The sequence below is a fragment of the Balaenoptera physalus genome (assembly GCF_965194825.1).
Source record: "Balaenoptera physalus genome assembly, chromosome: 20".
Lineage (NCBI taxonomy): Eukaryota > Metazoa > Chordata > Mammalia > Artiodactyla > Balaenopteridae > Balaenoptera > Balaenoptera physalus.
Genome location: NC_138901.1, coordinates 42581129 through 42595066, shown reverse-complemented (window position 1 = coordinate 42595066; position 13938 = coordinate 42581129).

The following is a 13938-nucleotide window of genomic DNA, read 5'->3' as shown; positions in this document are numbered from 1 at the left end:
AGGCAGTGAAACTATTCTGTGTGATATTTAAAAGGCAAACACATGAAATTATGCATTTGTCAGAACCCATAGAACTGTACAACACAAAGAGTGAACCCTAATATAAACTGTGGACTTCTGTTAATAATAGCATATCAGTATTTGTTTATTAATTGTAACATGTACCACAGCAATGCAAGATGTTAATAATAGGGGAAACTGTGGGCAGAGGGAATGGGGTTCTATGGGAAATCTCTGTATGTTCTGCTCAATTTTTCTGAAAACTTAAAAGTTCTCTCAAATATAAAGTCTGTTAATTTAAAACTCAGTGAATGTATTTAAGAAGTTTGTCCACGAGGCAATTCTACTTCTAGAAACAGAGAAGTGTATACCCAAGCCTGTCCAAGACTCTTCAGAGCAGGACTGTTGGTAATATCTGAATGTCCACCAATAGAAGAGTGGATAAAGTAATCGTGGGATATTCATACAATGGAATACTATACAGCAATGAAAAAGAGCGAACTACTGTTACACGCAATGTGAACGAATCTCATAGACATAATGTTGAGCACAAGAAGCCAAATACCAAAGGGTCTATCCCCTGTGATTCCATTTTTATGAAGTTTTAAAAATGCAAAACTGATTCTTGGTGTTAGGAGTCAGGAGAGTGGGGGTGTTGAGACTGCAAGGGGGCCTGTGGGAATCTCTGGGGTTCTGGCTATGTTTTCTCATTCTGGGTGCTGGTTACACAGGTGTATGTGTCCCTCCTTCATGAAAAATTCATGTAGAAATTCCCATATACGTTGTGTACTTTTCTGTATGTACACTGTCAAATTTTATACCAATGTGGGTCCATTAACAATACTGTATATAAACAGAACTAGAGGGTGAAACCCCATGACCCAGTATCTTCCCCCACCACCCCAGCCAGAGGTATGCACAACAGAAACGTTTTCATGTATCCACCAAACGGCATGTTAAGACTGTGCACAGCAGTATGTTTTTAATAGTCCCAGAAAAAAACTCAAATGTCTACCAACAGGATATTGGATAAGTAAACTCCGGTGTATTAATAGAATAAAATACTATACAGTGTGTGAAAAGGGCAACCTATGGCCTCACCCAACATGGCAAATGGAGCTCCCAGGAAAGATGCTGAGTGAAGCAAGCAAGGCAAAGAAAAGGGCCTAGTAGATGAGCCCACTTATATGAAGTTCAAAAACAGACAAAACTAGTCTATGGTTACTTTTGGAGAGTAGAGTACCAACTGGGAGAGGGCAAGAGGGAGCCTTCTGGGAGCTGGAGATGGTCCACATTGTGATGGGGGGAAACACATGCAAAAATCGATCAAGCTGAGTGCTTAAATATGTGCACTTTCAGCTTAAAGACATCAGGGAACTCGGACGTGGCCAGCAGTGTGAAAGCAGAATGCAGATGAGTGACGTCTGGGAAACAGTGGCCAAGAAGTTCTTTGGGGGTTTCCTGAGAGCAGGACCCTCTAACTGTAGCACTACCGCCCCCTCCCCACCAAGGGCTCCAAGGCCTAAGGTCAGTGGGTGACCTGCCCCTTATCTGGCCTGGTGATCAGTGGAGACACCGGGTTTAGGGGGTCAGACGCCAGTTGCCCCCACTCTGTCCCCAGGGCCAGCTCTGAGCCCTGAAACCTGAGGCCTCAGGATCACGAGGGCAGATTCCTGCCTGAGCCTTTACAAACAAACGCAAGGGCTGCAGGAGTACACACGCTGTACATCAACCCCAAGGCACGGTGGACCCTCTCCTGGGATGTCCTGGGCCTCCCCCACCTGCCCCCATCTTGGACCCAAGCACTACTGGGCATCTTCCCATGGGCTCAGCCTCTGTGTCATTTGCACCCACCTGGTCTTCACTAGCTTTTCTACAGGCTCGTTGTATGACGGATCACGTCCCTTCCACCTCTGCGGAATGTGGGGACGGAGAAGATTCCGACAGAAGCACAGACCAGCCCTACCCAATGGTGGGCTCCCGTCTGCAACATCCCATCAATCACCCAGCTTCTGCCTGAACATCTCCTGTAATGGGGAGCTCACCTCTGACCCCAGAAAGTGCTTCCTAGAAATAAGTGCATCCAGTGTGTGCCTCTTTTTATTAAAAATTTAAATTATCTATGTAAATATATAAAAATATGCACATAAATATACATATACCTAATATACATAGCTACGCTCTCTCTGGAAGGCTACACGATAAAACAAGCAATAATGGTTGCCTCCAAGGAGGGGACCTGGGAGGTCGGGTGCAGGGGTAGGTGGAAGATTTACTCCCTATTCTCACCCATTTGTCCTTTTGAATTTGGTACTCCGGGCGTGCATTACCTAGTAAAAGTAGGTAGATTACTTTTGAAAAAACTGTTCTAGTTCTTATATTCCGTGGCTGGCACAGCTCGGGGTGAGGTCGGGGCCAGCTGCGCCCCACCCAGCTCAGACGCTGGGTGGAAATTTAAGGCTTTGGAAGCAAAGGTCTGAGCCCGAACACCCCCCCTGCCAGCACTCGTTGTGAGACCGGCAAATGGCTTAACTTCTCTGAACGAAGGTTTCTTTGCCTATAAAATGTTATAATAATGTCTGCCCCCCCCGGGTTACTGTGAGGATTGAGTAAGTTAATGCCTGGCTTAGCATAGGTGCTTGATAATGTTTGTTATTATTAATCTGCACATGTACCCCTTTCAATTTACAAAGTATTTTCCTATTTAATTCTCATGACAGTGTTGGGTGTGTTTAACCCCATTTTACAGATGAGCAATGGAGGCTCAGTGAGTTGCCCAAGGTTACATTCAGAAAGGTCACCGAGCCAAGAATCAGGCTTCCTGATGCCTACGGTGCTCTTTCCTCCTCGCCAGGCTGCCTCTGGCTCTGGGATCTTTGTTAAGCATCTTAAATTATTCTCTGAGGGCCTTGGACATGACCCTCTTCCCTTCCACTCTCACCTCCACTGCTCAAGAAGTGTCACTTTCTTAACTGAGTCCTTGTCCTGGAACTCGGGGCATTTTGCGATGTGGGGATGGGAGGGAGATGGCCAGGGCTATCCCCACAGCCCAGCCCGGCCCAGCCCGGTCCTGACTCCACAGAAAGCTGGGGTCCCTGGGACTAGTTTGGGAGAGACCGGGAGGAAAGACCAGCAAACTTGATGGTCCCGGGGCTGCATGAAGATGTCACCACCAGGCCGGCACAGGGCAGGCAGCTGTAATTAAGACCTTGATTGGAGGTCAGTGTGGGCAGAGAAGGCAACTCCCAGGCCTCAGACCCAGCCCAGACACTGGAGGGCAGTGATTCCTTCAGACTCCCTCGGGCCGTAAGGAATCTGCAAGCAGGCTCACCATCCCTTGGGGATGTGTTTGTGGGCTTATCCCATTAAAGCCCATCTTGCCCCTGAACTCCAGTGGGTTCAGCTCACATCCGTCATGCTTAACAGCACCTGGCACAGACAGAGCCTGGCACAAACTGGCACCCATTAAATATTTGCCGAGTGGACGAGTGGTACCCCGTAGGCCATCCCATCCATCCCCCAGCCTCTGTGCACTGCTGCCTCCTTCACTCACCCATTGCGACCCTCCTGGTGCCTGGGAAGTTCTGCCTGAAGTCTACCCTCCAGCCTCCCTGCAGTAGCCTTGCCCCTGCCCCTGTGCGGTAAATGGAGCATCAGGCTAGAGGCGTGGGTGATATTTATAAGGAGCCACAGCAGAGTTACTGCAGCCCCCTCAGCTCCCAACGTGGAGGAGAAAATCACCGCTGTAAATTTCCCCAACAGCACCCTGCCGGGCTCCTCCTCCCAGATTCCAGCCCCTTAGCTTGTGATTTACAGACGGAGAGAAGCAGAAGCTGTCTCTGCAGGCTGGAAGTGGGTACCTGCAGCCCTGGCAGAGGGGATGTCCTCACCCCAGGCTTGGAGCAGGGGCCCCAGCCATCCACCAACCCCTCCCCCTAGGCATGGCTCTTCTGTCTCCCAGCTGGCATTCCACCCCACCCCACCCCAGGCTCCTTGGGAAGCCAGGAAGCATCAGCTCCCAAAGAGGTTCATTTCACAGCCACTCTCCCTCACCTCTAGTTTTCCATCTGTCCAATGGGACTATTGGGGGATCACTCTGAAATGGGGAGGGCTCTAGCCAGGGCCCCACTAGAGCTGAGGAGAAAACTACAGCATTCATTATTTTTCGTTTATTCACTTATTCACTCACTCAAAGCCAGGGCCCAGACTGCACAGAAAGGAAGCTTTGGGGCGTCTGGAGGGAATGGGGTGGGGGCTCTCGGGCTCCTTGTCTGCCCTGGGGCTCATCCCACCAGGTGGTGATGGGGAAAGCGCACTGGACGGTGACCAGATGTCTGGATTCTAGTCCCTGCCCTGCAAAGAGCGCCGATGTTCCCCTGGGTAAGCGGCCTTTTCCGGGCATCAGTTCCTCCGTCTATGTAATGGGGGCCTGGGACAGGTGGGGTGGGGGGCCTGAGGGGCACCCTCACTGCCTCCCACCCTGGAGTCTATATCCTGGGATAGCACTCCCTGAGCTGGCTTCCCCAGAGACCCCCATGCCCACAAGTTGTGTTATGCTGCGCCCCCAACTCCCTGATTCTGGAGGAGGGCCGAGGGTGGGCAGCTGCTGCTTAGGTGTCCCCCTCACCCCTGGGACTGCCACCGAGGCCAAGGGCCCCGTCTCACCTCAGCCTGAGGGCACAGGCTCTTGGAGTCACCTTACTCTCAAAGTCACCCAGACACTGAAGCCACCTTCTGGGGCTTCTGATGGCAGCCCCTCCCCCCAACCCAGGCAGGGCTGCCCGAACCAGGCGGCGTTTCCTGCAGCTCTAGCAGGGCCCCGGGAGCCGGGGGTGCTTCTGAGAGGTCCGGGTTCGTGTGTCTCCTCTGCGCACGCCCAGCAGCAGGCAGACACTGGAGAAGTGCCCCTGCATCAGGGCCCCAGGGAGCAGAAAGAAGAGTGGGTGAAGAAATGACCGAGGTGGGGGACAGCCACGGCGGTTTCCATAAATGCTTAATGGGCTGAAAGCAGCCAATGTGGCTGCTGGGCCGTGGGCAGCGCTCAGCCCCTGTTTGTGGTACAACCTCATAGATGACAGTGATGAAGTCACATTTACTGAGCCGAGTACTGTCCTAAGCACTTTACCCATAACAGCTATTTTAATCATCACAACAACCCCAAGAAGCATATGCTACAATTATCCCCAACTTACAGGTAGGAAATGAAGCTCAAAGGGGTGGAACTGCTTGGCCGAGATAAGAGATCACGGCCAGGTTCACACCCCAGGGGTCTGGCTCGGAAGCCTGAGCTGCACCCACCACCCCGAGCATCAGAGTGGGGGGCACCTCTGCTCTCCTCCTCTCGTGGGAAACAGAGGTCCAGAGACAGGAAGAAAATCCCCCCAAATCACACAGCAGGACAGAAGCAATCTTGTGGCTCAAACTGGTCCCCCGAGGGCCTACCCTGAGCTCTCATCTGCATTCAGCCGGTCCTGGCGAGGCTCAGGGCACGGCAGTCCCCACTACCCAGGAAATGAGGCGCCTTCCCTTCCCCGCCCCACCCCATCCTTAGCGGAAGAGAAGCCGGATCTCCCACATGTGTGAGGCTGCTCCGTGCTGTTGGTTACCAGTTCAAAACCACAAATCCCATGGCTCAGGTCACCAAAAACCAAGGGCGTCATTTTTATTTTTATATCAGCCCGAGTGCTTAGGCATCAGTTTTGCCTGCCTGGAATTCAGCTCAGCTGTTGGTGAAACCATTGATCCGCCCTGAGACCTCCCATGGCTCTGCCCGCCCAGGGAGTGGTTTGCTCAGATACCCGGAAACAGGATCCAAACCCAGCTGAACCAAGCTCTGAGTCGTTTTTTTGCCAGCAAAACAATTTTTTCAAGGCTTTAACTCCCCCAGTGTAGGATCTGTGTTTTTCCATGAGATTGGGGGGCCCAAGGCAGAGCTATGTCTCCCCCAACTGACTGGGGGTTCTCCCCGGATAGGAACTGCGTCTCCCCCATCAGACTGAGTAGGGTCTGTATCCCCCGCCAGCCAGTCGCCATCCTGGGCACGACTGAATCTACACAATCTGGCACAAGGCAGTTTCTCCCAGAATGAAATTCTGGATGACAGAAAAACTCCGCTATCCCTCCCACCCCAATCCCAGGTAGCCAAGCCAGAGACGCTGCTGTGAGGAGCCACTAGGGGCCTGTCCCAGGCCAGCGGGGCCCAGCCCGGCCCACAGGCTCCTCTCCCTGCCTGCCACCTCCACTGGCAGCCCGGCGCCCCCTGACCCCATGGCCTTCCATCATGGGAGATCTATAACATTTACAATCCCAAAACAAAAGGCCCCGAGAGCTGAGGACAGAATTCATCTTCCCAGCTGACAAGCCCCGTTAATTAACGACTTGGAAATCGATGACGAGAAGGGACAGGCGGCAAATGACATCTCATCGTGGCCAGGAGGAGGAAGAAAATGTCCGGGGACTGGCGGACACGCACCGCAGGACTGGCGGGGTGCCTGGGAGAGCCACCGCACCCATCTGTCACTGTCACTTCAAACGCGGTCGACTACCCCCCAGCCCAGAAATTCTCATTTCCCACTGCAGCAGACCCTCAAGGAAACGGGGGGGTATGTGTCCAAAGAGTGCAGGGAAAGAAACGACGGAGAACCTACTATGTGCCAGGCACCGTGCTGGATGCTCTTCATTCATTATAACCTCCGCCAGCAGCTGTGAGAGGTAGGTTTTATGAGTCCCGTTTTGGGGATGAGAACATTAAGGGCTGGAGGCAAGTCAACCTAAGGCTGGGGTTGTGTTTTAAAATGTCTGTTAGGGCTTCCCTGGTGGCGCAGTGGTTAAGAATCCGCCGGCCAATGCAGGGGACACGGGTTCAAGCCCTGGTCCAGGAAGATCCCACATGCCGCAGAGCAACAACTAAGCCCGTGTGCCACAACTACTGAGCCTGTGTGCCACAACTACTGAAGCCTGCGTGCCTAGATCCTGTGCTCTGCAACAAGAGAAGCCACCGCAATGAGAGGCCTGCGCACCGCAACGAAGAGTAGCCCTCGCTCGCCGCAACTAGAAAAAGCCCGTGGGCAGCAACAAACACCCAACACAGCCAAAAATAAATAAATAAGATAAATAATAATTTTAAAAAATAAAATAAAATAAAATGTCTGTTAGAGGTTGATGAGACAAGCTTTTGGATCTAAAGAGGCAAACTGGTTAGAGAAAAGAGCTCTGGATTTGAGCAAAAGATCTGAAACTGGGCTTCCCTGGTGGCGCAGTGGTGAAGAATCCGCCTGCCAATGCAGGGGACACGGGTTCGAGCCCTGGTCCGGGAGGATCCCACATGCCGTGGAGCAACTAAGCCCGTGCACCACAACTACTGAGCCTGCACTCTAGAGCCCACGTTCCGCATCTACTGAAGCCCACGTGCTCTAGAGCCTGCACTCCGCTACAAGAGAAGCCCGTGCACCGCAACGAAGAGTAGCCCCCACTCACCACAACTAGAGAAAGCCTGCGTGCAGCAACGAAGACCCAACACAGCCAAAATAGTAAATAAATAAAAATTTATTAAAAAAAAAAAAAAAGATCTGAAACTGAGGCTGGCCTCCATCTCCACTGTCTTGTGATATCAGACAAGTTGCTTAATTTCTCTGAGCCTCAGTTTCCTCATCTGTAACAAAGGGAGAATAACCCCCACCCTACGTAGCAGATAGAGGGCTCACTAATCCTTACGCGTGAGTTTAGGATGCACTAAGGCCTACACTTGGGGAAGGGGTCAGACATCATTTTCTCACCACCAGGCCTGTTGATTCAAATCTGGGACATGACAGATATGGGATGAAACGATACAAGAGCCAGAAGGACTGTGCCAGAGAGGGGAAGTCTTGGGAGGGCTGAAGGGTGCCCATCAAAGAGGCAAGGACAACAGGAAGCAGGCCCCCTTGTGCCCATCTGTGAGGGGGTGAATTTTTCTGAAGAAGGAGGTAATAAGAACACCTACACCTTGTGAGATTGTCGTAAAGCTAAGACAAATGATGTAAGGGCTCAGCATGGCCTGGCATATAGTAAGTGCTCAATAAATGTTGGAAAGTGTGGATGTTCTCCCATTCCCTATCGCTCTCCCAAACAAGTGCTTGTTGAGATGAGGTGCGGGAGGAGAAAATAAAGCACATGGAGCCCCCATTGGCTCCAGGGCTCCAAGCTGAGCACCCATGGGAGAGGCATGGCTTCCGCTCTTAGAGAAAAACCCCTGAACATGGACCTCAACCATAACTTACCTTCTGCCGTGAGGAGCTCAGTGTGTGACAAGGACAGAGCTTTCTGGGAGCCCGGAGGAGGATGCCAAGTCCTCCCTGGAGGAGGTGTTGTCTGTGTTGGAAGAACAAGCAGGAAGTCATGATGGATGGACAGAGGGAAGGGGACTCAGGCCAGAGAGAAGGAGTCCAGCCCAGAGCTGGCACACAGTGGATACCTCTCCTTTCCCCTCTACCCGGCCCAGAGTCCAGCAGAGTCCCAGAGGTGTCTGGGGAACATGGGAGTACCTTGTGGCTGCTGGGGATATGAGGGTGGAGAGCCTGGGGCCAAATAAAAATGGGCCCAGAATGCCACACCACACATTAGAGCCTCAGCTTCCTTCTCTGTAAAATGGGACCAGATTCCAAAGAAGATACGCAAATGGCAAATAAGCACATGAAAAGATGCTCAACATCATTAGTCATTAGGGAAATGGAGATACAATTTCACTCTTCTAAGATGGCTATAACAAAACAAACAAACGAAGAAACAAACACAGAAAACAAATGGTGGTGAGATGTGGAGAAATTAGAACCCTCGTGCATTGCTGGTGGGAGGGTAAAATGGTGTAGCTGCTATGGAAAACAGTTTGGAGGGTCCACAAAACTTAAACATAATATTACCATATGACCCAGCAATTCCACTCCTTGGTGTATATCCAAAAAAGAATTGAAAACAGGGCCGCAAACAGATACTGATATGCCTGTGTTCATAGCAGCACTATTCACAACAGCCAAAAAGGTGGAAATAACTCGTGTCCATCAACAGATAAATGGATAGGACTTCCCTGGTGGAGCAGTGGTTAAGAATCCGCCTGCCAATGCAGGGGACACGGGTTTGATCCCTGGTCTGGGAAGATCCCACATGCCGCAGAGCAACTAAGCCCGTGCACCACAACTACTGAGCCTGCGCTCTAGAGCCCGTGAGCCACAACTACTGAGCCCACGCGCCACAGCTACTGAGGCCTGCGTGCCTAGAGCCCGTGCTCCACAGCAAAGAGAAGCCACCGTAACGAGAAGCCCGCGCACCGCAACAAAGATTAGCCCCTGCTTGCCACAGCTAGAGAAAGCCTGCACGCAGCAACGAAGACCCAACAGAGCCAAAAACTTAATTAATTAATTAAAAAAAGGAGATAAATGGATAAATAAAATTTGTTGCGGACATACAATGGAGTATTATTCAGCCACAAAAAGGAATGAAGTTATGCTACATCCTACAACATGGATGAACCTTGAAGACGTTATGCTAAGTGAAAGAAACCAGACACAAAAGGATAACTATTGTATGTATGTACTGTATTGTATGATTCCACTTATATGAAATCTCTAGAATGGGCAAAGTCGTAGAGACAGAAAGTAGATTAGAGGTTACCAGGGGCTGCAGGGAGTGGGAAACAGGAGGTCACTGCTTCATGGGTACAGAGTTTCTGTTTGGGACAATGAAAAAGTTTTGGAAATAGTGGTGATGGTTGCACAACATTGTGAATGTAACTAATGCCGCTGAACTGTGCACTTAGAAAATGGTTAAGATGGCAAATTTTATGTTGTATATATTTTACCATAATTGAAAAAAAATTTTTAATCCAACAGGAAAACAAACGGGGCCAAAACCTTCTTTGGCGAGAATTCTGCTCTAGCTCTTCTGGGGACGCTCTGGGATCAGGGGAGCCCTGCACTGGGCAGACCCTCTGAACTGAGGGTGGGAGACCGATTGTACTGCCCCTCCTCCTCCTTTCCAGCTGCCCCTAAGGCCCCCCGCTGCCCCCTCCTCTGGCCCAAGGCCTGGGGGCAAGTTGGCCAGGACTGGGCCAGCCTGGGCCTCCTCTGAGAGTATATGGCTTCTCTCTCTTCCTCTCTCCCCACCCCTGGACCCCTTAAAGAAGAAGAGACCTTTCCAGAATACTTCATCTCACCGGAGTTGTAAATACCGAATTTAAATTCATACTTTGTACCACCTTTGATTTCAAAGCGGATTACACCTCCGTGGTGAAAGGCGGTCACAGCGCAGGGTCTGAGCAGGCCTCCTGGGCCTGTTAACTCCTTCCAATTCATTAGGTCTAATCCTAGTGGCGCTGAGTAAGGGGCCCTGGGCCGCACCCGGCACTCGGGACCATATGTGCCCATTGTATCACTCAGCCGCTAATCCAGCACCGTTGTGGGCACTAGCCCACCGGACAGGGGCTCTGATCCCCCATGCTGGGCCGGGAGGGGGTCCTGGCACTCAGGGTGGGGGGCAGTCAGGATCTGGCTCAGCTCCAAACCCCCCCACGAGCCCTTTTGCAGGGAGCACAGCACGGGAGTCACGGAGAGGTGCAAAGACGGACACCAACCTGTCCTGCTATGCTTCTCTCCACCGACATACGCTCGCCTACTGAACGCCCAACGTGAATGCACACTCACGGGTGCACTTACTCACACACCCACACTCACTCTGCAACACACTTGTGCAACATGTCCACGGGCTCAGGACACCCAGCAGCACACCTGCGCACGAAACACTCAGCCCCCAGACACAACCACTCTTGTACGCACTCACAACTATCCCCATGCTCACGACAGCCAACCCCCAGCAGGACCCCCGTGTGCCTGCACACGCTCACATACACACCTCCCACACGCAGACATGTCCACACCCACGTGCCCTCAATATCCCCGATCACCCACGTACGCCCACCCACGCACCCGTATCCTCCCACTCACATCTACCTGGTGCACTCTACAGAACTCTGCAAGTTTGTTTAAAAAAATAAAAGAGCCTCTGGCATTTCCCACCCCTCCACCCCCCGACCCCGGCCTTTTGCAAAGCCCAGGATGTTAGCACTGGACGGGGCTTTAAAGGGAATTGAGTCCGTCCTTCTCACTTACAGGTGGGTCGACCGGGCACAGCAGAGTGACGGGGCCCTGCAGGCAGAGGAAGCCTGGGCGGAGCGGGCCCTGAGCCCTGCAGCCAGCAGCTCTGCCCGCCTCGTTGGGTGACTTTGAGAAACTCTCTTATTGCCACAGAGCCCCGTGCTTCCTCATCTAACTAAAAAGAAAAAGGTATGAGAGCACCTGCCCTGCAAGACTGTTGTGAGGATAGAGACACTTTGCGTCCCAGTGCTTTGTGAACGCACAAGTGCCCCACACAAGCGCGTAAACGTCACAGATGGGTTTCCAGGCTTGCTCATGAAACAGCAACAATGGGAAGGCCAGAACCCAGAGCTTTGGGCTCTGCCCAGGCTCTCTGCCATCCATGACTTTTCAGGAGAGAGGGAGTGCCAGCCCAGACCCGGGGGTCCGGGAGGAAGGCAGCAAACAGCCCACAGCTGGGCAGGTCCTGGCGCCGGGCTGCTTTTTTGCTCAGGCTGCTCCCACACGGTGACCTGACTCTTAGGAGAAATCGGGCTTTTCAGGTGAAAAGAGTGAACTAGACACGTCTGGCCACTGATAGCCCCCCAGGCCCCGGCTCCAAGCCTAGTGCTCACGTCCTGGAGGGCTCACTGAAACGCAGGCTGGCTGACGGTGACGCTCAGCTGGGAGAGGGGGCAGAGGCGACCATGTCACTGATCGCCAGTCCCCAAGGAGGGGACACGTACACGTACAGCACCGAAGGCCAACTGTATGCAGAGGCACCAGCACAGCACCTCCTGTCTACCTGCCATCGGTCTTCGTGGTCACCTGTCCACACTTAGGGCCGGGGAGGGAGGGAGAGGACACACGTTAAGGCTGGTAGGGGAGGGGTGGGTTCTCTTTCATCTGATAGTTTTCTCAGACCAAGAAAAGAAATGTGCACGCATTGGAGTCAGCTCCTACCTCACAAGAGCCAATCACACACACCTCTTTCCAAGTCCGTGTTCAGGGACGCCACGTGGATAGCTCGAAACCTGCTATGGTGGGAGGACTTACCCCTCGGAAATGGGTGAAGGCTACAAGCCAGGACATTTTTCCCCAGAGAGCCAGTTGATAAACATTCACGGGCACCTCAGCACACGTGTTCCTGCTCCCACTGGGAACTTTACGCCCCTTGAGTGAGTCCCTTAAGCCCAGGGGCCCTGAGTCCCTGAACTCCCCACACCAGCCAATGCCCCCCTTCTACTGCTGAGCCTCAGATGCCTCAACCCCCAAATCAGGGGACTAATAACAGCACCTGGGGCAGAGCTGCTGGCACTTGAGGGCGCACACGGATCCTGTTTAGATGCAGATCCCGATTAGCAGCCCAAGGCGGAGCCTGAGAGTCTGCGAGCTCCCAGGCGATGCTGCTTGGTGGCCCCCACTTTGAGGAACAAGGGCTTATTTGTTAACAGCGAATTAGTACCAGGCACAGGTGTTGAGGCTGCCTTGACTCTCTGACCTCTGGTCTGACCTCTCTCCTCAGCATCGGGGCCCCTCCTAACGACGTGTCGTCTCTCTTTGGATGCTCCTCTCGGACCTCAAACGCAGTGGTTCTTAAACAAAAGCTCAACTGAAAAGACTCATCACTTCATCCCATACGCCTCCCTCCCGACGGTCATTCTCCCTGGCTGCCCTCTCTCTCTTGCCCATGACCTGCTGGTCACAACATTGATCAGAAGCATCCTCCGCTCCTTCTCTGATTCCATCGCTCGAGCCAGCACGCCATCCCTCCAGCCCCCGTCCCTGGGGGCTGGGTGGCAGGTGTCCACCCAACCTTGAGCAGGGCCTTACCCTCTTGACGTCCCAAGGCCATGGTCTGCTAGGTCTCTTCCTGGCCTTGGCCATCTTCTCCCTCAAACCAGTCCTCTGCTTTAGGCCAGCACGTCCATGTCCCAATTCAGTGCTGCAGTTCACTGTCCCCAGGAGGTGCCAAGGGCATCCGAGCTGAGATCTTGCTCACGTGTTCTCAACCCCTCTCTGCTCCTTCAAGGAGAGCAGGGCAGCCTCTTCCCTGAGGACCCGATCTACCCTCCTATCTCTGAACACCCTCCTTTGGCTCTTGTATATGCATCACCCAAAGGGCTCTATTCCATTTCCCCACTAGACCAGGGGCTTTCCTCAAGGCAGGGACTGAGTCTCCCCCATCAGACTAGGAGTTCCCCCAAGGGCAGCAGCCGTGACTCTGTCGTCAGATTGGGGACATTTTCCAGGACAGAGTCCATCTCCTGCATCAGGTCAGGGAGCCCTCCTGCCAGAGCTGTGTCTCCCCCTCCCACCATCAGCCCAGAGGGTCCTCTGGCAGAACCTATGTCTCCTCCATCAACCTGGAATAGGTAGCGCCATGTTTCCTGTTCCTTCTGCAGCTCTGTCCATGGAACGTGGGCCTCCTCTGGTGGGGCTTGGCTGAATGCTCCCCCCTCTTCCCCCACCCACCTAGGTATGCTGGATCCCACCTTTTTCCAGCTGTGGCTCTCCTGGGCCTAGCTGGACAGGAGAAGAGAGAGAGGTCACTGAAGTCACTCAGGGAAGGGGGCGCTCACTGCCCAGGGCAGGGTCAGCTTGGAGTCTGTCTCCATCACCCCCTCATGGACCCCCAATGCCTCTTTACAGTGCTGACCCCTGATCCAGAATGCCAAGGGAGCTCCGGACTCCCAGAGCCACAGAGCCACTTGTTAATTAATTGCACTAATTAGCAGGGATGAGGCCGGACATCTGGACCCTCTCCCAGGTGAGTTCAGACCCTCAGTGCACTCTGGCGGAGGACAGTTGCCCGGCAGGGATACCATCTCCAGTC